Here is a 24,979-nt window from a genome sequence, read left to right on the forward strand (position 1 = left end):
GTAGGCAGACTATGGCCGTTGTGGTTTTTTGTTGTGTGGCAAGTAAAAGAAAACTTTTGGAATTGTCATAAATTGCTTATTGATTTTTTATTGGAAAAACTTTTATTTCGTCTGGTCTAATGAATTAATGCCGCTTTATTTATTTAGCATTAAGTGCTTGAATGGCCATAGGCATGGATCATTGTTATACAAGATAAACGGCATTCTTAAAAGGCTTTCAGGAGAAATATTGAAAATTGAAATGACTTCTCGCAAGTTCATAAAATCCCCAATCTTTAGTTGGTTAACAGACCAGCCAGAGGTATCCACGCTCCCTGGGAGAGCGCAAAGCTCGACCTGGTGAGAAAGATGGATATCCCCCAGCTCACAAAGGCGACGGTCTTCACCAAGGGACGGAGCATTAAATTTGCGACGAAACGCATGTTGGGATTCTTGAGCAAGCAACACCAAAGTTTGGTCGCAAAGAAGTGGGAGGTCTTCCACAGGGAGGAGAAGGTAGAAGGATTTCTCCTTGTGGTGGGCATTGATCAAGTCTCCGTGACGAGTTTGGCTTAGTCTTAAGGCATGGTGCACTACGGCAGCAAGGCTGTCTTTTTCAAGATTGCGAAGACAAGGATAGGCAAGATTCATATTGCCTTAATTCAGGATCCATGGACGACCTGGAACCAGATGTCGACGTTAATAAATCTCCGAACCCGGACGGTATATCAACACTTGTCCTTTGTAAGTGTTCTTCGACACTTGCCCGTCCACTACGCAAACTTTTCAACTTTGCTTACCGTGCGGGAGTTTTCTCCTCATATTGAGAAATTAGGCCGTACAGTGGCAGGTGACTCAAAACCGCCTAACAAACAGGGGGCAAATGACGAGACGATCTCCGCCTCCCTCACTATTGGAAAGACTAGGATAAGCAAAGATCCTAGCACTAGAACAACAGGCAGTGCAGGGGCGAAAGACCCAACACAGCCTAACAAACAGGATTCCGACAACGAACCCATCACAGACTTCAAGATTCGGAAGACTAGAATAAGTCAAGATCCTAATATTGAGAAATTAGGCAGCGCAGCCACAGGAGTCTCCAAGCAGCCTAACGAACAGGCATCAGGCAGTGCGGTGGCAGGTGACTCAATACCGCCCAACAAACTGGGGGCTAATGACGAGACAATCACCGCCTCTCTCAATATTGAAAAGACTAGGATAAGCAAAGATCCTAGCTCTAGAACAACAGACAGCACAGTGGCGAAAGACCCAACACAGCCTAACAAACAGGGTTCCGACGACGAACCCATCACAGACTTCAAGATTCGGAAGACTAGAATAAGTCAAGATCCTTATATTGAGAAATTAGGCAGCGCGGCCACAGGAGTCTCCAAGCAGCCTAACGAACTACTGCACCTACTTCCAAGAAGCCCATTTACCTAAGATTTGGAAGACTAGGTTAGGCAAAGATCCTAGTATTGAAACCTCAGGCTGTGCAGGGACGCAGGTGGACTCAATAGAGCTTAACGAAGAGGGAACCGCAGAGGGTACCATCACCTACTTCCAAGAAGCCCATTTACCTAAGATTTGGAAGACTAGGATAGGCAAAATTGAAACATCAGGCTGAGCAGGGACGCAGGTGGACTCAATACAGCCTAACGAACAGGGAACCGCAGATGGTACCATCACCTACTTCCAAGAAGCCCATTTACCTAAGATTTGGAAGACTAGGATAGGCAAAGATTCTAGTATTGAATCATCAGGCTGTGCAGGGACGGTGGACTCAATACGGCCTAACGAACAGGGAAGCGCAGATGAAAACATTAACGACTTTCTCAAGATTCACTAGACTAGGATAGGCAGTGCAGCGATAGGAAAGTCAATGCAGCCTAAACATCAAGGAGCAGACTATGAGATCATCACCTACTCCCAAGATGACCATCTACTGGAGGACCAATGATTAAGGTAATCCAGATACACACGCTCTGATGGAGAAAATCCGCAAGGGCAGGATTCATATGGCCTTAATTCAGTATCCATGGACGACCTGGAACCAGATGTCGACGTTAATAAATCTCTGGGCCCGGATGGTATATCAACGCTTGTCCTTTGTAAGTGTTCTTCGACGCTTGCTCGTCCAAAACGCAAACTTTTCAACCTTGCTTACCGTGCGGGAGTTTTCCCGGCAGATTGGAAGGTTGCGAACGTTCAGTCCATCCCCAAAAAAGGTGGGGCGAAGAACCCGGCGACTAACCGGCCAAATGCGGAGAGCGCGGAGCATCGCTCTCCAAGGTTATGGAGAGTATGGTTAACCATCATCTTGTCCGATACTTACGAGTCTCGGCTATCGCGTCCAACAGATACTGGTACTTAGGTGGAGACACAATACCAGACATGAACCAACTTAGGGGAGTGGCATGGAAAAAAAGTAAGGACTTTGTAAGTAGCACGGAATTCCTAACTCAGATTTTCTTTGTCGAGGTTGCGTTTTATACCCACCACCATAGGATGGGGGTATACTAATCTAGCCATTCCGTTTGTAACACCTCGAAATATGGAACTAGGACCCCAAAAAAACATATTCTTGATCGTCTCAACAATCTGAGTCGAACTAGCCATGTCCGTCCGTCCGTCCGTGTGTCTGTCGAAAGCACGCTAATTTTCGAAGGAGTAAAGATAGCCGCTTGAAATTTTGTCCGAATACTTCTTATCAGTGTAGGTCGGTTGGGATTGTAAATGGGCTATATTGGTCCACGTTTTGGTGTAGCTGCCATATAAATCGATCTGGGGTTTTGACTTCTTGAGCCTCTACAGGGAGCAATTATTATCCGATTTGGCTGAAATTTTGCATGAGGTGTTTTGTTATGACTTCCAACAACTGTGCTGAGTATGGTTGAAATCGGTTTATAACCTGATATAGCTGCCATATAAACCGATCTGGGACCTTGACTTCTTGAGCCTCTACAGGGAGCAATTATTATCCGATTTGGCTGAAATTTTGCATGAGGTGTTTTGTTATGACTTCCAACAACTGTGCTGAGTATGGTTGAAATCGGTTTATAACCTGATATAGCTGCCATATAAACCGATCTGGGACCTTGACTTCTTGAGCCTCTACAGGGAGCAATTATTATCCGATTTGGCTGAAATTTTGCATGAGGTGTTTCGCTATTACTTCCAACAATTGTGCTGAGTATGGTTGAAATCGGTTCATAACCTGATATAGCTGCCATATAAATCGATCTGGGGTCTTGACTTCTTGAGCCGCTAGAGGGCGCAGATATTATCCGATTTAGCTGAACTTTTGCATGAGGTGTTTTATTATGACTTCCAACAACGCTGCTGAGTATGGTTAAAATCGGTTCATAACCTGATATAGCTGCCATATAAACCGATCTGGGGTCTTGACTTCTTGAGCCACTAGAGGAAGCAATTATTATCCGATTTAGCTGAAATTTTGCATGAGGTGTTTCCTTATGACATTCAACAACTGTGCTGAGTATGGTTGAAATCGGTTTATAACCTGATATAGCTGCCATATAAACCGATCTGGGACCTTGACTTCTTGAGCCTCTACAGGGAGCAATTATTATCCGATTTGGCTGAAATTTTGCATGAGGTGTTTCGCTATTACTTCCAACAATTGTGCTGAGTATGGTTGAAATCGGTTCATAACCTGATATAGCTGCCATATAAATCGATCTGGGGTCTTGACTTCTTGAGCCGCTAGAGGGCGCAGATATTATCCGATTTAGCTGAAATTTTGCATGAGGTGTTTTATTATGACTTCCAACAACGCTGCTGAGTATGGTTAAAATCGGTTCATAACCTGATATAGCTGCCATATAAACCGATCTGGGGTCTTGACTTCTTGAGCCGCTAGAGGGCGCAATTTCTATCCGATTTGGCTAAAATTTTGCATGAGGTGTTTGGTTATGACATTCAACAACTGTGCTAAGTATGGTTCAAATCGGTTCATAGTGTAATATAGCTGCCATATAAACCGATCTGGGGTCTTGACTTCTTGAGCAGCTAGAGGGCACAATTATTATCCGATTTGGCTGAAATTTTGCATGAAGTGTTTCCTTATGACATTCAACAACTGTGCTGAGTATGGTTGAAATCGGCTCATAACCTAATATAGCTGCCATATAAACCGATCTGGGTCTTGACTTCTTGAGCCGCTAGAGGGCACAATTCTTACCCGATTTGGCTGAAACTTTGCATGAGGTGTTTCCTTATGACTTCCAACAACGCTGCTGAGTATGGTTGAAATCGGTTCATAACCTGATATAGCTGCCATATAAATCGATCTGGGGTCTTGACTTCTTGAGCCGCTAGAGGGCGCAGATATTATCCGATTTAGCTGAAATTTTGCATGAGGTGTTTTATTATGATTTCCAACAACGGTACTGAGTATGGTTGAAATCGGTTCATAACCTGATATAGCTGCCATATAAACCGATCTGGGCCTTGACTTCTTGAGCCGTTAGAGGGCACAATTCTTATCCGAATTGGCTGAAATTTTGCATGAGGTGTTTCGTTGTGATATTCAACAACTGTGCTAAGTATGGTTCAAATCGGTTCATAGTGTAATATAGCTGCCATATAAACCGATCTGGGGTCTTGAATTCTTGAGCCGCTAGAGGGCGCAATTCTTATCCGATTCAGCTGAAATTTTGCATGAGGTGTTTTGTTATGACATTCAACAACTGTGCTAAGAAAAGTTGAAATCGGTTAATAACCTGACATATCTGCCATATAAACCGATCTGGCTCATATATCTACTGTTCTTGAACTATTGGCGACCATTTCTCCATAGTTGTCAGCTACGTAGTTCACGCTCACTCACTGTTCACTTTCCCACGCTTAGTTCATTGCTTCTGGGTTTTCCCCAAATACTTTTTCTTTCATTATTTTACTTCTTATTTTCGTCCCTCTTGCTTTGGCTGCTGTTCACACTTAATTCCAAAAAATTAAGTGTAAAATTAGCAAATATAAAAATGGCCCCAAAGAGAAGCATGGCTATAATACTACGAGTGTGCTGGATATTCTGAATTAAAAAGCAAACGAATTGCCAACAATGAAAATTGTTCCAAATTAATACTAAAATGAAGCATAACATTAACTTTTCCTTTTGCCCTCGTCGTCTTGTGCTGCAAGTTTTTTGTTTTCAACTAGCGAAGAGGGGGAACAAAAAAAAAAAAAAAACGCTGTGTATAATCTTTTGCTAACGAGAAAGAAATGTTAATTGCGATTAAGGCAAAGTTTTCCATTCACTATTAGGGCGTAACTAACTAAAGTTCCTTTGCTTGGCTACACTGAGAAAAATACTTAGAAAAGTTATTTAGCTTAAACTAATGACTTTTTTTACTACGGCACAACTTTTTTCTTTCAGTGTGCGAGCAAAAAACTTCAATTTCTTATGATGGATTACCAAATGCCATAATGGGATACATAAACTGGCAGTTCTTTCTGACAGACAATGTTAAAAGTAAATTTTGTGGCTAGTTTACCACCATATCCAATGTCAATCAATGTCTTTCTGTGAAGCAAACAAAATGGAAAGAATGAAAGTTCATCAAATTAAGCCGAAAAAGTTTTCGCATTTAAAGGAAAAACAAAAATACAGGAATAATAAGGGAAATTAAATTTCACAATTTTTCGAAATCTTTAATTTTTCAAGTTTTTTTGCCTGTTATGGCGAGCGAGATCATTTAATTTTACAATTTTTGTTTGTTTCTCTTTCGAGACGAGCTGAAGAATGATCGGAAATGCAACAGGCAAAAAACTTGAAAAATTAAAAATTCGGCAGAGCCCGGCCAGGATTCGAACCTGCGAACACAAAGCAACAGCGAGAGCCATTGCCGTTGTCTTAGCATTGGAAGCCATCACTACAACTTCCAACAGATGAACAAAATCATAAAGTAGTGTAATTGTCGCAGAAATGAAGTCTGTCATTAGACAAAAATACATGCATTGGGAAAAGTACAGCTGATAGACAGGGCTGTCGAGCGTGGTAAATATGGTAATTGTATCATAGATGCGTTTTCGCTATTAATACGATTCAAATACCACCTACCAACGCACGGCCCTTGGAGCCATCACACCTAATATGGTTGAAAAGGTCTTCTAACCAAAGACGAAACGCATCCCATAGTGGTTGGTGTGTGTTGCTATCCTTGGCTTTGCTTTTCCATTTGCATTTCCGATCATTCAGCTCGTCTCGAAAGAGAAACAAACAAAAAATATGCGAAATCTTTTAAATGAATGGTGTCTTGCATGCAAGGTAACAGCCCCATGCATGCTCACACAATTCAAAAATCGGTTTATTTAGAACTAGCATCCCGGGGGGTTGGCTTCGCTACACCCGTTTTTGATACCCCTTCTAAGAGTCCTACTCCCAAAAACCTAGGTAGTCACAGAGTTTATAAGATTGTGAAGTTTTGTCATAATTTCGTATAAAATTTCAGAAATCAGCCTTATTTTTGGCCATGCCACGACGGAAGACAAAGACGAGCAGATCAAGGATATTTTCTACGAGAGCCTAGAGAGAGAATATGACCGCTGACATCGGGACAAAAGGAGAGAGGAGAAACGTCTATTCCGCAGAAAGAAAACGGAAATGGAAAGACGTGTGAGCGAATTGAGATGTACAGGAGTCAGAGTGAAGTCCGGAAATTCTACCAAAGAATTAAACATCAAACCGATGGCTTTGGTGCAGGCACATTCTCCTGACAAAGAAGGAAATCTGGTAACTGACACAGACAACATGCTGAGGGTATGGAAAGAACATTTTACCCAACTGCTAGTGTCCGACGTTGGCGGCGAAGAGGATAACGCAGAACCAATCACTGATGATGGTATAGAATGTAGCAGTAACCCGATTAAAGAACAACAAGGCAGCAGGAACCGACGGGTTACCCGCTGAACTATTTAAGACCGTAGGCGACACGCTGATAAGGCGTATGCATCAGATTATCTGTGCAATCTGGCTAGAAGAACGCATACCCGGTGATTGTAAGCTCAGCAGTGACCCGACTAAAGAACAACAACAAGGCAGCAGGAGCCGATGGGTTACCCGCTGAACTATTTAAGACTGGAGGCGGCACGCTGATAAGGCGTATGCGTCAGCTTATCTGCGCAATCTGACTAGAATACCGCATACCCGATAATTGTAAGCTCAGCATCGACCCGACTAAAGATCAACAAGGCAGCAGGAGCCGACGGGTTACCCGCTGAACTATTTAAGACCGGAGGCGACACGCTGATAAGGTGCAGCATCGGCTTATCTACGCAATCTGGCTAGAAAGCCGCATACCCGGTGATTGTAAGCTCAGCAGTGACCCTACTAAAGAACAACAAGGCAGCAGGAGCCGATGGGTTACCCGCTAAACTATTTAAGACCGGAGGCGACACGCTGATAAGGCGTATGCATCAGCTTATTTGCGCAATTTGGCTAGAAGAACGTATACCCGATGATTGGAACCTCAGCCGGTAAATCCACCCTGGACTAGATATTCACACTGCGCCAAATCCTGGAAAATACCTGAGAAGGACAAATCAACACCTACCATCTCTTTGTTGACTACAAAGCCGCTTTCGATACTGCTTTACGTTCAAAGGTATTTCAAGCCATGACTGAATTTGATACCCCTGCAAAATTAATAAGACTCTGCAGGATGACACTTGCTGATACGCCTTCCTCAGTAAGAGTAGGAAAGAATCTCTCCGAACCATTTAATACCAAACGAGGTTTCAGACAAGGAGACAGCCTATTGTGTAATCTCTTTAATATCCTGCTGGAGAAGATTATACGAGATGCAGAAGTGAATAGGTATGGCACACTAATCACAAGAGAACACATGCTACTCGCCTATGCCGACGACATCGATATCATAGGTCGGTCACCGGAAGTAGAAACTGCAGCCTTTGAAAGAATCGGAAGAGTGTCAGTCAAAATGGGTCTGGCATTAAATGGAGAAAAGATGAAATGGATGATTTCAACTCCTAAAAAGCCTTGTACAACCGAGCAAATAAAGAAAATGGAGAAAGTCGGAAACCACAAACTTTGAGATAGTCAGCAACTTTATCTACCTCGGCACCGCCGTTACCGAAACGAATGACACTGGTTTTGAGATAAAGCGAAGAATAGTACTGGCAAACAGATGCTACTTTGAACTAAGTAGGCAGTTTAGAAACAAGGCCACCTCTCGATAGACGAAGATTACACTATACAAGACACCGATACTACCTGTGTTGTTATATGGTTATATATGAGTCATTGATACTTGTGAAAGCAGACGAGGCAGTTTTTGGAGTATTTGAGAGAAAGATTCTTCGTAAAATATATGGACCAGTTGCGTTGGCTAGGTCATGTTGTCAGAATGGATGAAGAAGCTTCAGCAAAAAAGTCTTTTGAAGGCAAACACGGTGGTACACGCAAACCGAGAACACCAAAAGCCCGATGGAAAGAACAAGTGGTGGGAGACACCTCGAAACTTGGTGTCAGAGATTTTAGAATGAGTGCAGAAGATCGAGACGCTTGGAATGCTATTCTACGTTCGGCTAGTGGAAGAAATGTTCTGTCATATTCAATTAAAGTAAGTAAGTAAGCTCCATATGAACAAAAAGTACCCAATTGTACCAATTTTGGTACGAAAATGTACGCATTTTTAAAAGATCATTTAGTCACCAATCATATATTTTATAGTTGCACCTACATGCCAAATTGAAGACCTCTAGCTCCATCTATGATGAAAGTGTCATATGGTACGAATTTTGGTACCAAAATGTACGATTGGTGAATAGATCATTTAGCCACCCATCATATATTTCTTAGTTGTACCTACATGCCAAATTTCAGACCTTCAAATTTAAGAACTCTAGCTCCATCTATAATGAAAGTTCTAAATGGTACCAAATTTTGGTACCAAAATGTACGAATTTAAAAGAGATCCTTTAATCGTCCATCCTTTATTTCTTAGATGCAACTACAAGCCAAATTTCGGACCTCTAGCTCCATCTATAAAGAAAATATCAAATAGTACCAATTTGGGTACCAAAAAGTTCGAAGTGTGAAAAAATCATTTAGTCGCCCATCATATATTTCAAAGAATTATCAACATGCCTCTAGCTCCATCTACATGGAATGTACCAAATAGTACTCGACGTTCTGAGGCGAACTAGCGATCGCCGTCCGTCTGTCGAAATCACGATAACGGTCGAACCTGAATTTTTCAAGAATTGTGTCAAGTACGGTCCAAATCGGTCAAGAACATGATATAGCTCCCATTAAAACCGATCTCCCGATTTGACTTATTGAGCCCCTGGAAGCCTCAATTTTTGTTCGATTTGGCTGAAATTTTGCGAATAATGTTCTGTTATGACTTCCAACAATTGTGTTAAGTACGGTTTAAATTGGTCAAGAACCTGATATAGCTCCCATATAAACCGATCTTCCGATTTTACTTCTTGAGCACCTGGAAGCCGAAATTTTTGTCCGAGTTGGCAGAAATTTTACACATAGTGTTCTGTTATGCCAATCAAAAACTGCGCCAAGTACGGTTCAAATCGGTCTATAGGCAGATATAGCTAGCAGAATCCATGGTGGTGGGTTACCAAGAACTTAGCACGCTTTTACTTGTTTCTATTTACCATCATCCTTTTGCACCAGATGTCTTTAATGTCAAATTTCAAAATTCTACCTCTATCCATTCGCCATGTACAAAGTTCACACATTTCGTACCGTTTTGGTACTTTTTTAGTACCTGAAGGTACAAGATTCCAAAAATCGTTCTATATCAATTTACAAAGAAAGTACCAAAAGGTACCAATTGTGGTACTAAGCGTACTATTTCTCCCACTTCCTCCCACCCCAGTACGATTTACCAAAATTTTATGATGAAGCCTTCTCTTTTTTAGATGCTCTTTAATTTGAGCCCAAGAAAAAGATTCTAGCCCTTTCCGTTCGCGCTGGGTAAATATGTACCTTCTTGGTACTTTTTTTAGTACCTAAAAGTACAAATTTCCACTAAAACTCCTATAGTCACCCAATTGAGGTTGCTTTAGTGTATGTAAGTTCCAAAATTCACAGCTTTAGTTCAATTTACAAAGAAAGTAATAAAAAGTACCAATTATGGTACTAAGCGTACTATTTCTCCCACTTCCAGTATGTTTTACCAAAATTGTTTTATCAAGCTTATTCTTTTTGGGTGCTCTTTAGTTTGAGCCCAAGAAAAAGATTCTGGCCCTTTCCGTTCGCACTGGGCAAATATGTACCTTTTTGGTGCCTTTTTTAGTACCTAAAAGTACAAATTTTCAAAAAAAAAAAACTCTTATAGTCACCCAATTAAGGTTTCCATAGTGTACGTAAGATCCAAAATTCAGAGCTCTAATTCAATTTACAAAGAAAGTACCAAAAAGTACCAATTGTGGTACTAGACGTACTATTTCTCACACTTCTAGTACGATATACCAAAATCTTGTTATCAAGCCTCTTCTTTTTGGGATGCTCTTTAATTTGAGCCCAAGAACAAGATTCTAGCCCTTTCCGTTCGCGCTGGGCAAATATGTACCTTCTTGGTACTTTTTTTAGTACCTAAAGGTACAAATTTCCAAAAAACTCTTATAGTCACCAATTGAGGCTTGGAATAGAGTACGTAAGTTCCAAAATTCACAGCTTTAGTTCAATTTACAAAGAAAGTAATAAAAAGTACCAATTGTGGTACTATACGTACCATTTGCCCCACTTCCATTACGATTTACCAGAATTTTTTTATCAAGCCTTTCGTTTAGGAATGCTCTTTAATTTGAGCCTAAGAATAAGATTCTATCCCTTTCCGTTCGCGATGGGCATATATGTACCATTTCGTACGTTTTGGTACTTTTAGTACATAAACGTACGAATATCACCAAATCCAGCCTTATCCCGTGCCTACGACCCAAGATCAGCATTTATAAAAAATTTCATGATTCTAGCTTTAGCCGTTTTGGGCTGGGCGATTATCAGTTAGTCAGTCTGCCTACCAGGCAGTCGCCAGTCAGTCAGTATATGCAGATTTAGGCCTTTTACAAACAAAGCAAACTTCGTCTATAGATTTTCTTTAAAATTTTTACCAGCTTGCCTTATTTTGTCGAAATTGTGATAACTTACAGTACACAGACATACGAACATTGCTAAATCAACCATGAGCACCATGGCGATCAAGAATTTTGAGTTATAACAGAATCACATAACAGAGTGTAAGACGATTCTATAGTGGAAATTATCCACAAAATTGGTTGTACTTTATGTTAAACTCACCTTTTTTATAAACTCTCAAAAGAATTGTTGAATTTATTTACCTGAAAAGAAGAAAAAAAACATAATTTAAGTAATTAATGAAAGGTACAAATCGGTGTTATTTAAAATCGGGTAATAAATGCGACTTTTATAGACCTAAGACCCTATATTGGCAGATCGGCCTATATGGCAGCTGTATCTGCATAAGGTCCTGTCTGGACCATATTTTTTCGGATTTCGGGAGGCTCAATACAACTCTTACTCTATGTTAATTGGCCATTAGGAGAAAATTTATTCCACTAATCGAACCTAGAATAGATGCCCAAAAGCCTCCATCTTCTGCACTTCTTCTCCAATTTCAGACACCCAGTTTCGAGATGTCGCTCTCCACTTGGCCACTCCATCAGAGTTTAGGTCTTCCCCTTTTGCGTTTTCTTTTATCTTCTATCTTTCTTCATCCATTCTGATAACATGACGTAGCCAACACAAACGTTGTATTTTGATGTGCTTAACTATGCCATCGTCGTCGTACAGCTCGTGGTTGATACGACGCCTATATTCCCCATTAATGCAACACTCCAAGTAATTACTCATCTGCTGTCACGAAAGAAACAATAGAAGCCTTTGAAACTATCGAAAGGGATTCAACGAAAATGGGTTTGTCAGTAAATGAAGATAAGACAAGGTGGGCGCAAGATTAGGTAAGGATTTTTCTCTCAAACACTCCAAGTACTTCCTCATTTGCTTTCACGAGTACCCATGCTGTTAGATGGCTTCGAAGCATGGGTACTCGTGAAAGCAGATGAGGAAGTACTTGGAGTGTTTGAGAGAAAAATCCTTACCTAACCTTGCATCCACCTTCTCTTATCTCCATTTGCTGGCAAACCCATTTTCGTTGAATCCCTTTCGATATTTTCAACGGCTGCTATTGTTTCTTTCGGTGGCCAACCCATAATATTGATGTCAAGCATATGATGATGTGTGTTCTCTTGTGAGAAGTGTGCCATACCTAATCACATCTGCATCTCGTATAATCTCCTCCAGCAGGATATTAAAGATATCACACCATAGGCTTTCTCCATGTCTGAAAGCTCCTTTGCTATTGAACGGTCCGAAGAGGTTCTTTCCTGAGGAGCGTGTAACGACAAGTGCCACCCAGCAAAGTCGCATCAGTTTAGCAGGGATACCAAACTCAGACCTGGCCTGAAATACCTTTCAACGTATGGGGCGGCTTCGTCGTCAACGATTGATTTGCCTTCTCGGCTCCTTTCCAGGATTTGGCGCAGTGAAAATATCTGATCTGTGGTGGATGTACCAGGTCTAAAGCCACACTGACAGGGCCCAATTATTTTGTTGACTTTTGTGTGCAAGGGGAGAAGACTTATTCTCCCCTCTCCCCTTTCTTGTGTACGGGACCATAGTATGCTGGGGTTTCAATCTTCGGGTATGCGTACTAGCCAAATTGCGCAGACGAGCTGATGAATACGACTTGTCAGAGTATCGCTTCCGGTCGCAAACAGTTCATCCGGCAACCCATCGGCCCCTGCTGCTTTGTTGTTTTTCATCCGACTTCCCAACTGCATAGGCGAGCTGTTGCAAGTTAAGCCGCATATAGCCAGCCGCAACTATGCATTGCCTATAAGCATCAAAACAGAAAAATTACCATAGTTGGAGGAAAGTCAGGTTCTCGACTCTCTTAGTCTAAGGGCTACCTTCCCCGCTGCAACCATCAACCCATACAGAATTTTCTGGAAAAAGCGGGGTCACCCGAACTCAGAGATCACTTTCCGAGAAATCGACGTTCAGCATGTCAGCAAGCAAGAACTCGCCTAGCAAATGATACTTGGCGCCTTAAACAGTCTGCTTCAATGACTCATTGCCTTTCCCTGTCAGAAGAGAAGAATACTCATGGGTCGAGGAACGTCAGGATCACAACTTACTTTAGACGAAGGGCGAACTTCGTTGCCGCACACCCAACAGAGAGGTGAAAAGTAAGATCGAGCATGGTACTCGGGGCCTCTCCTACCACGGTACAACTTCTCAAAGACTGGTGCTATACCAGACAGGTGAGAATCGGCCTAAGCACTACAATAACATCCAGTTTACCATCCCCTGCCTTAGACCCCCCACTCTATCCTTTGCAGTTCCAACAGGAGTATAGGGCATTCAGTTCCTTTCCGGTCCTTTCGTTGACTTTCCTTACCCAGTTCAAATCCCGGTAAAGAGTTGTGCCGTGTAGGACCTTAAGCACAGGACCCCTGAAAACGACCAGCTTACGTTTCCTGGAAAAAAAGAACCGTCACAGCACATGCTTATGAGGGAAGTCAACCGTCAGTTTCTTAATGGTGCATTCGCGAGAAATATACCATTTTTATACCCTCCACCATAGGATGGGGGTTAACTTTCGTCATTCTGTTTGTAACACCTCGAAATATGCGTCTAAGACCCTATATATATTCTTCATCGTCATGACATTTTAAGTCGATCTTGCCATGTCCGTCCGTCTATCCGTCCGTCTATCCGTCCGACCGTCCGTCTGTCTAAAGAGCGCTTACTTTCGAAGGAGTCAAGCTAGCCGCTTGAAATTTTGCACAAATACTTTTTATTAGTGTAGGTCGGTTGGGATTTTAAATGGACCAAATCGGTTCATGTTTTGATATAGCTGCCATATAAACTTATCTTGGGTCTTGACTTCTTGAGCCTCTAGAGGGCGCAATTCTTCTTCGATTCGACTGAAATTTTGTACGACGTGTTTTCTTATGATATCCAACAACTGTGCCAGGTATGGTTCAAATCGGTTCATAACCTGATATAGCTGCCATATAAACCGATCATAGGTTTTGACTTCTTGAGCCTCTAGAGGGCGCACTTCTCGTCCGATTTGACTGAAATTTTGCTCGTGGTGTTTTGGTATCACTTCCAACAACTCTGCTAAGTATGGTTCAAATCGGTCTAAAACCTGGTACAGCTGCCACATAAACCGATCTTGGATTTTCGCTGCTTTAACCGCCAGAGGGCGCAATACTCATCCGATTTGGCTGAAATTTTGAATGTGGTGTTTTGTTATGACTTCCAGCAACTGTGTCAAGTATGGTGCAAATCGGTGCACAACCTGATATAGCTGCCACATAAACCGATCTTAGATCATGACTTCTTGAACCGCCAGAGGGCGTAATTCTCATCCGATTTGGCTGAAATTTTGCACGTGGTGCTTTGTTATGACTTCCAGCAACTGTGTAAAGTATGGTGCACATCGATGCATAACCTGATATAGCTGCCACATAAACCGATCTGGGATCTTGACTTCTTGAGCCTCTAGAGGGCGTAATTCTCATCTGATTTGGCTGAAATTTTGTACAACGGCTTCTTCCATGATCTTCAACATACGTGTCCAATATGGTCTGAATCGATCTATAGCTTGATACAGCTCCCATATAAACCGATCTCATGATTTTGCTTCTTGAGCCCCCACAAGGCGGAATTCTTATCCGAATGGACTGAAATATAACACAATGACTTCTACAATGTTCGGCATTCATTTATGGTCCGAATCGGATTAAAACTCCAATAGCATAACAGTTCTTATTCAACCTCGGAAATCTCTTCCCTTCCTTCCAGGTTTCCTATCGTCATCTCGATTATACCGCGCTGCTCCCATCCTCAATCCATTCTCCCATCGCCTTAAGTTTCATAGCTGCAGTGGCTGGCTCGCACTTGCCTTTCCTTACTGGTTTAAACTTTTAACAGTTTTTGAGATTTTTAATAAATTTTTAACAGAGCTCTGTTAAGTCATTAACATTCATCTGTTATCATCATATGTGTTCTCTCTCTCTCTCTCTCTCTCTGCTGTGGTAGCCCAATCAACCACAGCTCTTTTCAATTACCATTTTCAAAGATCAAAAAATTCTGGTGCTACCTCATGACAGCACCCCACCCCATCCACCCCTCCAAACAACCCAATTATGATGAAAATATTTGAATTTTACGTTGCTCAAGTACCCATTTGGTATGTCATTTACCAAATCCAGTCATTGTTGGCTTATTATCAAAATAAATCGATTAACGGTTATCCACCTATTTGGGAGTTCATGCTCAAGTACATAAAAACCAAAAACATTTAAATTAGATGCCAAATACGGATGCGCCTCCGCCAACTAGCCAACGGATCGAAGGCAACCAACCAACCTGTCTTGGCCTGCCATTCCCACAAACAAATTCGAGTGCGCCCAAGTGCCCCCGCCACCTGTAGAGGAGACGTCAGTTCCATCATTAGTTGGAGTGAAGTGCTTTGGTGAATGTACCACAAAAGCGGTCTTCTATAAACGGAAATGTTTGTACGTACGATTTTTGGGTGGCATTTGATGATGATGATGATGAGGATGACTATGACAACTACATCATGGCTTAGAGAAGTGGGTTTATTCACCTCTTTTTTGCAGTTTTATTGACGCTGGTAATTATTGCAGTGAAAAAAAGGCCTACTTGAACGTGATTAGTGTCAAAACAATTTTTGCTTAATTAATAAACTTGAACTAATCAACGGATAATTTCCTCGTCTTCTACACTCAAACACTCTCTTTTGTCAGATTTGCTATTATGCCGAAGAAGGAGTCTTTGTGGGGCGGGGGAGCCAAAATATTTTTATGGCCTTAAGTGAAAGAGAAACGTTAATAATGAATCTAACGTGCCTAACGACGAGACGTCATCACCAAGAATGTGTCCAACATGCGTAAAAGTGTGCAAAAATTATGATTGAAGGAATATTCGTTAATATCAACCTAACAACGATCATAACAACAAAGGCAGCCACAACAACAATGGCTACCACCTCCATCACCATAGCCACCATCAAAATCAGCATCAGCGAACACACAAAGAACATCTTTCAGTCATTTATGACATTCATGTTATTCACACACACACACACACACTCACACAAATATTGGAGGTTTGTATGATAAGTTCAAGGTAGAATTGAAATTCTGTGGATTGGGTGCTGTCTATTGTTGCTGGTTTTTTTTTTGCCGAACTAATAAAGAAGAAGAAAGAAGAATTGCAATAAGTTGTTTAAGAAGGTCGATCAACCATGAGTGTCATATGCAATAAAGAAATTGAAACAAGTAAAACCGTGCTAACCGTTCAGCCGGGCCGAATCTTGAATACCCTCCACCATGGATAGCATTTGTCAAGTTCTTTGCAAGTAGAAAGGCATTAAGTTCGACCAGGCCTAACCTGGACTACTCAACACACCGTCTTATATAATAAAACAAGTAACAACGTGCTAAGTTCGGCCGGGCCGAATTTTATATACCCTCCACCATGGATCGCATTTGACGAGTTTTTTTCCCTGCATCTCTTGTTAGGCAAAAAAGGATAAAAGAAAAGATTTGCTCTGCTATTAGAGCGATATCAAGATATGGACCGGTTTGGACCACAATTAAATTATATGTTGGAGACCTGTGTAAAATGTCAGCCAATTCGAATAAGAATTGGCTGAAACCCTCCCTTTGGGGACTCAAGAAGTAAAATAGAGAGATCAATTTATATGGGAGCTGTATCGGGCTATAGACCTATTCAGACCATAATAAACACGTATGTTGATGGTCATGAGAGAAACCGTCGTACAAAATTTCAGGCAAATCGGATAAGAATTGCGACATCTAGAGGCTCAAGAAGTAAAGATCCCAGATCGGTTTTTATGGCAGCTATATCAGGTTATGAACCGATTTGAACCATACTTGGCACAGTTGTGGAAAGTCATAATAAAATACTTCATGCAAAATTTCAGCCAAATCGAATACGAATTGCGCCCTCTAGAAGCTCAAGAAGTCAAGTCCCCAGATCGGTTTATATGGCAGCTAAATCAGGTTATTAACCAATTTGAACCTTATTCGGCACAGTTGTTGGAAATCATAAGAAAACACGTAATACAAAATTTCAGCCGAATCGAAGAAGAATTGCGCCCTCTAGAGGCTCAAGAAGTCAAGAGCCAAGATCGATTTATATGGCAGCTATATCAGGTATTAGAAGGATTTGAACCATACTTGGCACAGTTGTTGAAAATCATAACAAAACACGTCGTGCAAAACTTAATTGCAATCGGATAAGAATTGCGCCCTCTAGAGGGTTAAGAAGTCAAGACCCAAGATCGGTTTATATGACATCTATATCAGGTTATGAACCGATTTGAACAGTACTTGGCACAGTAGTTGGATATTATAACAAAACACGTCGTGCTAAATTTCATTCCAATCGGATAAGAATTGCGCCCTCTAAAGGCTCAAGAAGTCAAGACCCAAGATCGGTTTATATGACAGCTATATCAGGTTATTGACCGATTTGAACCATACTTGGCACAGTTGTTGGAAATCATAGCGAAACACGCCGTGCAAAATTTCATTCCAATCGGATAAGAATTGCGCCCTCTAGAGGCTCAAGAAGTCAAGACCCAATATCGGTTTATATGGCAGCTATATCAAAACATGGACCAATATGACCCATTTTAAAACCCAGCCAACCTACACTAATAAGAAGTATTTGTGCAAAATTTCAAGCGGCTAGCTTTACTCCTTCGAAAGTAAGCGTGCTTTCGACAGACGGACGGACGGACTTGGCTAGATCGACATAAAATGTCACGACGATCAAGAATTTATATACTTCATAGGGTCTCAGACGAATATTTCGAGTAGTTACAAACTGAATGACGAAATTAGTATACACCCATCCTATGGTGGAGGGTGTAAAAACGGTTGAACCGATTACCTGGAAATTTTCACAGATTGTATAGGTTGGTCTGGAAGGAGAGATAGGCTACATTAACTTTTGATATCGGGAGGGGGGCGGACCCTCCCCCTTACCAAAAAAGAACTAGCCAAATATAAAAGTGGTCCGATTCGGACGATATGGAATTCAAATGAAAGGTATTCAAGAGTAGCGTAAGAATTTCATAATAAAAGTTGGGTCCAAGTACCCGGGGGGACCGCCCCAGCCCCATAATCCCTTCAAAATAGGTTTATTTGACGATCGTGACAATATGAGACTCAAATGAAAGGTATTCGGGAGTAGATTAGTTATATGGTTAGAAAGTAGGAATGGGCTTTACAATTTATAGACAACGGAAGGGGGCGGATCCTTCACCGTTACCCCAAAAGCACCACCCAAAATCAAAAGTGGACCGATAAGGACAATATGGGTATCGAATGAAAAGTATGCGGGAGTAGATAATGAATATGGCATACAAACTCATAACGAAGTATAGGGGGTCACCCCCACAAAAACGCCCAAAATGGGCACATTAGCCAATCACGTATATATGGGACTCGGTTTGTTTGTTCCGTATAGACTGAAAAACGGCAGAACCGAAATTTGTCGAAAGTTTGGCATATTGTGTAGGTTGGCCTGGAAGGAAACATAGGCTATATAATATTTTGGTGTCGGAAGGGGGGACGGACCTTCCCCTTATGTCAAAAACACAACCCAAAATCAAAAGTGGACCGATTGGCACAATATAGGTATCAAATGAAAGGTATTGGAGAGTAGAATACGAATATGGTATTAAAAATTGGGTCCAAGTACCCAGCGGGTACCTCAAACCTCAAAACTCCCCCAAACAGACATATTGGACGTTCATTTCAATATGGGGCTCAAATGAAAGGTTTTCGGGAGTAGATTTCGTATCTGGCATACAAATTAAAATCTGGAAGGAAACATAGGCTATATAGTTTTAAGATATCGGGTGGAGGCGGATCCTCCCCCTTATATCAAAAACACAACTCAAAATCAAGAGTGAACCAATCGGTATTGAAAGGTTTTGGACAGTAGAATACGAATGAAAGGTATTGGAGAGTAGAATACGAATATGTTATTAAAATTTGGGTCCAAGTACCCAGCGGGTACCTCCAACTCTAAAACTCCTCTAAACAGATATATTCGAAGTTCATGTCAATATAGGACTCAAATGAAAGGTACTCGGGAGTAGATTTCGAATCTGGCATACAAAATCAGATCGAAGTATAGGGGGTCACGCCGCCCCTCAAAAACGCTAATAGACCCATTATGACTCTATGATACTTGGCTGAACGGATTTTCTTAAAATTTGCATAGATTGTGTACGTTTGTCTGGAAGGAAACAAAGGCTATATAGTTTTAAGATATCGGGAGGAGGCGGACCCTCCCCCTTACCCTAAAAACGCCACCCATATCCGAAAGTGGTCCGATGGGCACAATATGGGTATCAAATGAAAGGTATTGGAGAGTAGAATACGAATATGGTATTAAATTTTGGGTCCACGTACCCAGCGGGTACCCCCAACCCTAAAACTCATCTAAACAGATATATTCGAAGTTCATGGCAATATGGGACTCAAATGAAAAGTATTGAGCAGTAGATTACAAATATGGCATAAAACACTAGGTCCAAGTAATGGGAGGTCGCCCACCCCCAAATACCCCCAAATGGGCATATCTGCCAACCATGGCTATATGGGACTCAAATGAAAGGTATTTGGGAGTAGATTACGAATATGACATTAAAATTTGCATTCAAGTCTAGGTGGCGCTTTTCCTCCTAAGGATACCTCAAGTGGGTTATTTGACCTCATTAGGACAATATGGGACTCAAATGAAAGGTATTTGAGAGTAGAAAACGAATTTGATATCTAATGTTGGGGTACGCCCTAAAGCACTTCCCAAACTGAACTTCATTTCCGTAGGAAATAAATAACGAATTTGATATCTATTTTCAGTGCAAAGTGCCGATGGCCGCCCCAGCCCCAAAACACCCTTCAAACGTTTCAGATTTACCAGCCATGGCAATATGGGGCTCAAATTAAAGGGGTTTGGAAGTGCAGCACGAATTTGATATCCATATTTGAGTCGAAATGTCTGAGGTGCCATACCTCCCCTAAAGAGAACATTACCCTAAGGATTGACTTTACCACAGGAAACGAGAAGGGGTAAATTCTCACACATCAATGAGTGTTTTTCGATTCACTCTTTAAACTCATTGTAAGGGGACCTTTATTTATAGCCGAGTCCGAATGGCGTCCCACAGTGCGACAGCTCTTTGGGAAAGATTTTTTAAATGACCATGCATGGCATTGTAACTCGCAAATGTCGCCAACATTAAGAGGGGATAAACACCGCTTTGTCCGATGTTCTCGCCAGGATTTGTTCAGCGTTCAGCTTCATAGGCTACAATGGCAAGAATTCGATATCCACATTCAGGGCGAAGTGTCCCCACCCTAAAAAGATATTCGAGAGTTAAAGAAGGCGCAGCGGAGCGGGTTCGGTCCAGCTAGTACTAAATATGATTTTAAAAATTTTATCCCAAATTAAATTAAGAGCCTAAGCATTAATCCCTTGAAATATTGAAATAAATTTAAATTTTGATATGTAAGACTGTGAACAACAACGTTCATGGGCATTGCCAAGCCCCTCCTCGTTGTTTTCTTGCTCGATTAAATGTTGCTGCTGTGATATTTTACGACTCTAGTCAAAGTGTTTCATTTAATGCGACTGAATATTGGTCGACTGACTGCTCTCTGCGGTGTGGTTGGCCAACACGCATAGTTTTGTTAGCTTCATCATAATTCTTTGGCCACAAACCAAAAAATGCTTCTGTTTTTATGTTCGAGCCAAGTGTGAAGTTATGTTTCAATTTCCGTAGCTATGGTGGCGCAAGGGGGGGCAGGTAGGTATGTGCTCTGGATTTTATGGCCATTTGTGGGTTTTTGTTGGCTTCCACCAAAGAACAGTAAAAGATTAGGGGGGTGAGAGGTGCGTGTGTGTGTCGTGTTCCAAGTATGGACCAAGATTGAAAGCATGCACATGGATAAAGTATGTGGATGGTGATGTGCGTGACCTTCAATTCATTTAGATTTCCTCTAACTAAAAATGGATTGTATTGTTCGACACAATGAGCCATACCAGAAAAAAAAAGAAACCAACAAAACCGACTTTCGGTTGCTTTTGTTCTTAGACGACGTACGAGTAGCAGTGGCAGTCGCAGTCAAAGCACAAGAAGATGTAGCATGAAGCCATTTTCGTTTACGCTCAGACGCATAAATCTGTATTTAAATTCATATTGTGGGTGAAGAAACAGATTGTTGTTGCTTTTTCAATGTTGACTGGAGATTTGAAATCTAACAACGCGATTTGAATATTTTTGCAATTTGTGTGGCCACACAAGAGCCACAGCAGAGAGATGTTTGCACTATTAAAGCCATTCTGCGAAATGATGCTAAGGCCAGACAAAAGCCACCTTAAATTGTGAGATTTGTTTTTTTTTTTTTTTTTGCAGCAAAATTATTTCTCAGGGAAATGTCAGTTCAATTAGATAAGATTTGCCAAAAAAAAAACACACAACACATATAGTGAAGTAAAAAAAAAGGTGTACAAGGTGTGATTAACCAGCATGGTACATACTATAGTTCAGCTTTACTATTAGCCTTGGCCGAAATTTGGTGGGATAAGAAATTTACTAATTGCAAGTCAACAAGTTGTGAAACATTTATAAATTGAAAAAAAAAAAACAAGTGTAAAATGCATTCCATTTATGAAAATTATTTTGAGGCTCATTTGAAGAGACAAATTTTTATACCCACCACCGAAGTATGGGGGTATATTCATTTTGTCATTCCGTTTGCAACACATCGAAATATTCATTTCCAAACCTATAAAGTATATATATTCTTGATCAACGTAAAAATCTAAGACGATCTAGCCTTGTCCGTCCGTCTGTCTGTTAAAATCAGGCTAGAGTCTTTAAAAATAGAGATACTAACAAATAAAAATTTTGCCCATGACCATTCCACTAAGGAACAGGGGCAAAATTCACACATATCAATGAGTGCAGTCCGATTCAAATTTAACCTCAATGATAAGGGGTCTCCTTTTTATAGCCGAATCCGAACGGCGCGCCGCAGTGCGACACCTCTTTGGAGAGAAATTTTACATGACATGGTACCTCACATATGTTGCCAACATTAGGAGGGGAAAACCACCGCTGAAAATCTTGTTCTGATGGTCTCGCCAGGTTTCGAACCCAGGCGTTCCGGCGTCATAGGCGAAAATGCTAACCTATGCGCTACGGTGGCCTCCTTAAAAATTGAGATATTGAGCTGAAACTTTGCACAGATTCTTTTTTTGTCCATAAGCAGGTAAAGTTCGAAGATGGGCTATATCGGACTATGTCTTGATATAGCCCCCATATAGAACGATCCGCCGATTTAGGGTCTTAGGCCCATAAATGCCACATTTATAATCGGATTATGCCGAAATTTGGGACAATGAGTTAAGCTCTTCAACATCCATCTTCAATTTGGCTCAGATTGGCACAGATTTGGATATAGCTGTCATATAGACCGATCCGCCGATTTAGAGTCTTAGGCCCATAAAAGCCACATTTGTTATCCGATTTTGCTGAAATTTGGGGTAGTGAGTTGTGTTAGACACTTCGACATTCCTCGTTAATTTGGACCAGATCGATTCAATTTTGGATATAGCTGATATATACACCGATCTCTAGATTTTGATAGAGTTGATATATAGATCGATCTCTCGATTCAAGGCTTTGGGCTCATTAAAGGCGCATTTGTGGTCCGATGTCGCCGAAATTCGGGACAGTGAGTTTTGTTAAGCCACTCGACATACCTCTAGAATATGACACAGATCGGTTCAGGTTTGGTAATAGCGGCCATATAGACCGATCTCTCGATTTAAGATCTTAGGCTATAAAAGGCGCCTTTACTGCCCGATTTCGCAGAAATTTGGGACATTGAGTTGTCTTAGGACCTTCGACATCCTTCTTCAATTTGGCCCATATCGGCGCAGATTTGAATATAGGTGCTATATAGACAGATCTCTCGACTTAAGTGTTTGGGCCCATAAAAGCCGCATCTATTATCCGATTTTGCCGAAATTTGGGACAATGAATTGTATTCGGCTCTGCAACATTCATCGTCTTAGGCTACAAAAGGCGCCTTTACTGCCCGATTTCGCAGAAATTTGGGACAGTGAGTTGTGTGAGGACCTTCGACATCCTTCATCAATTTAGCCCATATCGGTCCAGATTTGAATATAGGTGCTATATAAACAGATCTCTCGACATAAGGTTTTGGACCCATAAAAGACGCATTTATTGTCCGATGTCGCCGAAATTGGGGACAGTGAGTTGTGTTGGACGCTTCAACATTCCTCTTAAATTTGGCTCAGATCGGTCCAGATTAGGATATAGCTGCCATATTGACCGATCTCTCGATTTAAGGTTTTGGGGCCAAGCCGTTTGAAATTTTTGGTCAGATAAGTAAGTATGTCCGCCTATGACAAAGGAAAGCCTGGGTTCCAATCCTGGCGAGAATGTTGCGAGAACTTCCGATTTTATTTCTTGAGCCCCTGAAAGTGGTAATGGATGTCCAATTTGAAAATGAAATTTTTGAAATGTTTTGTTATGACTTCTAACATCCATGGAAAGAATTGTCCTAATCCAAATTTTCGATTAAAACTTTAATTGAAATAAAATCGATTTCCGCCTCTCCATAGGTGGACATGCTAACCTCTGCGCTACTGTGGCCTCCACGGAATAACAAAATAAATATACCCCCATCTTTCGGTGGTGGGTATAAAAAGTGGGATATCATCTCACGATAGCGCTCACCATTCACAGTTACGGTACGATTCGCATCATCTTTGAAGAAGTACGGTCCAATGATGCCACCAGCCCATAAACCGCACAAAACTGTCACTTTTTCTGGACGCATTGGCGGCTCTTGCAATGCTTCTTGCTGATCTTCACTCCAAAAATGACAATTCTGCTTATTTACGTACTCATTAAGCGAGAAATGAGCTTCGTCGCTCAATGGAAGAAGCTCAGCTCGCGATGAACTTTCTTAATGCAGTTTGATAATAAAGTTCAATAATTTGCAAGCATTGTTCGTTTGTAAGACAATTCATGGTTACAGACAGAACTAAAGCTGTTTATAAGTGAAACAAAACACGAAACGTGCGTGGGCTGTTTAAACCAGTGTTGTCAAAAAGATAATAGCTAAAAAGCACCCTATTTATACCTAACTTCTGTCAAACCAGGAAAAAAAAAAGTTTTTACGAAGTAAAAAAGGATAATCGAGAGACCGGTTTATAAATATGTTAGCAATATCAGGTTATAGACTGATTAAGACCGTACTTGGAAAAGTTGTGGGAAGTCATAACAGAACACCACATGCAAAATTGCATAGAGACCGGGAGATCGGTCTATATGGGAGCTATATGAGGTTATAGACCGATTTAAGCCGTACTTGGCACAGTTATGGGAAGTCATAACAGAATACTGCATGCAAGTCAGACAAAAATTGCGGCTTAAAAGGGTCCAAGAATTCAAATCGGGGGATCGATTTATAGACCGCTATAGACCGATTTGGAACATACTTTACACAGTTGTTGGAAAGGTGTGCAAAATTTTAACCAAATCGGATGAAAATTGTGTGGTAACACGGAATTCCTGACTTAAATTTCTTCTTTTTTTCGAAATAATTTTTCATACCCACCACCATAGGATGGTGATTGATCTGCGACCCCATTAGGTTTATATATTTTTGATCGTCTCGAAATTCTTGGTCAATCTAGCCATGTCCGTTCGTCCGTCAGTTGAAATCACGATAAAGGCCGAATATTTATAGCGAGCGGTTTGAAATTTTGCTCAGATAAGCCAAATCTGTTAGG

The 24,979-nt window shown here is 41.2% G+C and overlaps 1 protein-coding gene across 1 annotated transcript in view; it reads right to left on the reverse strand.

Annotated features, from left to right (window-relative positions):
* Positions 1-24,979, reverse strand: part of LOC106094000 (BAI1-associated protein 3) — a 420,062-nt gene that overhangs the window by 53,510 nt on the left and 341,573 nt on the right. The window contains exon 13 of the transcript XR_009396576.1: positions 11,285-11,325. The gene's annotated coding sequence lies outside the window, so the exon portion shown is untranslated. The remainder of the gene's footprint in view (positions 1-11,284; positions 11,326-24,979) is intronic.

This window comes from Stomoxys calcitrans, chromosome 1 (genome assembly GCF_963082655.1).
Source record: "Stomoxys calcitrans chromosome 1, idStoCalc2.1, whole genome shotgun sequence".
Lineage (NCBI taxonomy): Eukaryota > Metazoa > Arthropoda > Insecta > Diptera > Muscidae > Stomoxys > Stomoxys calcitrans.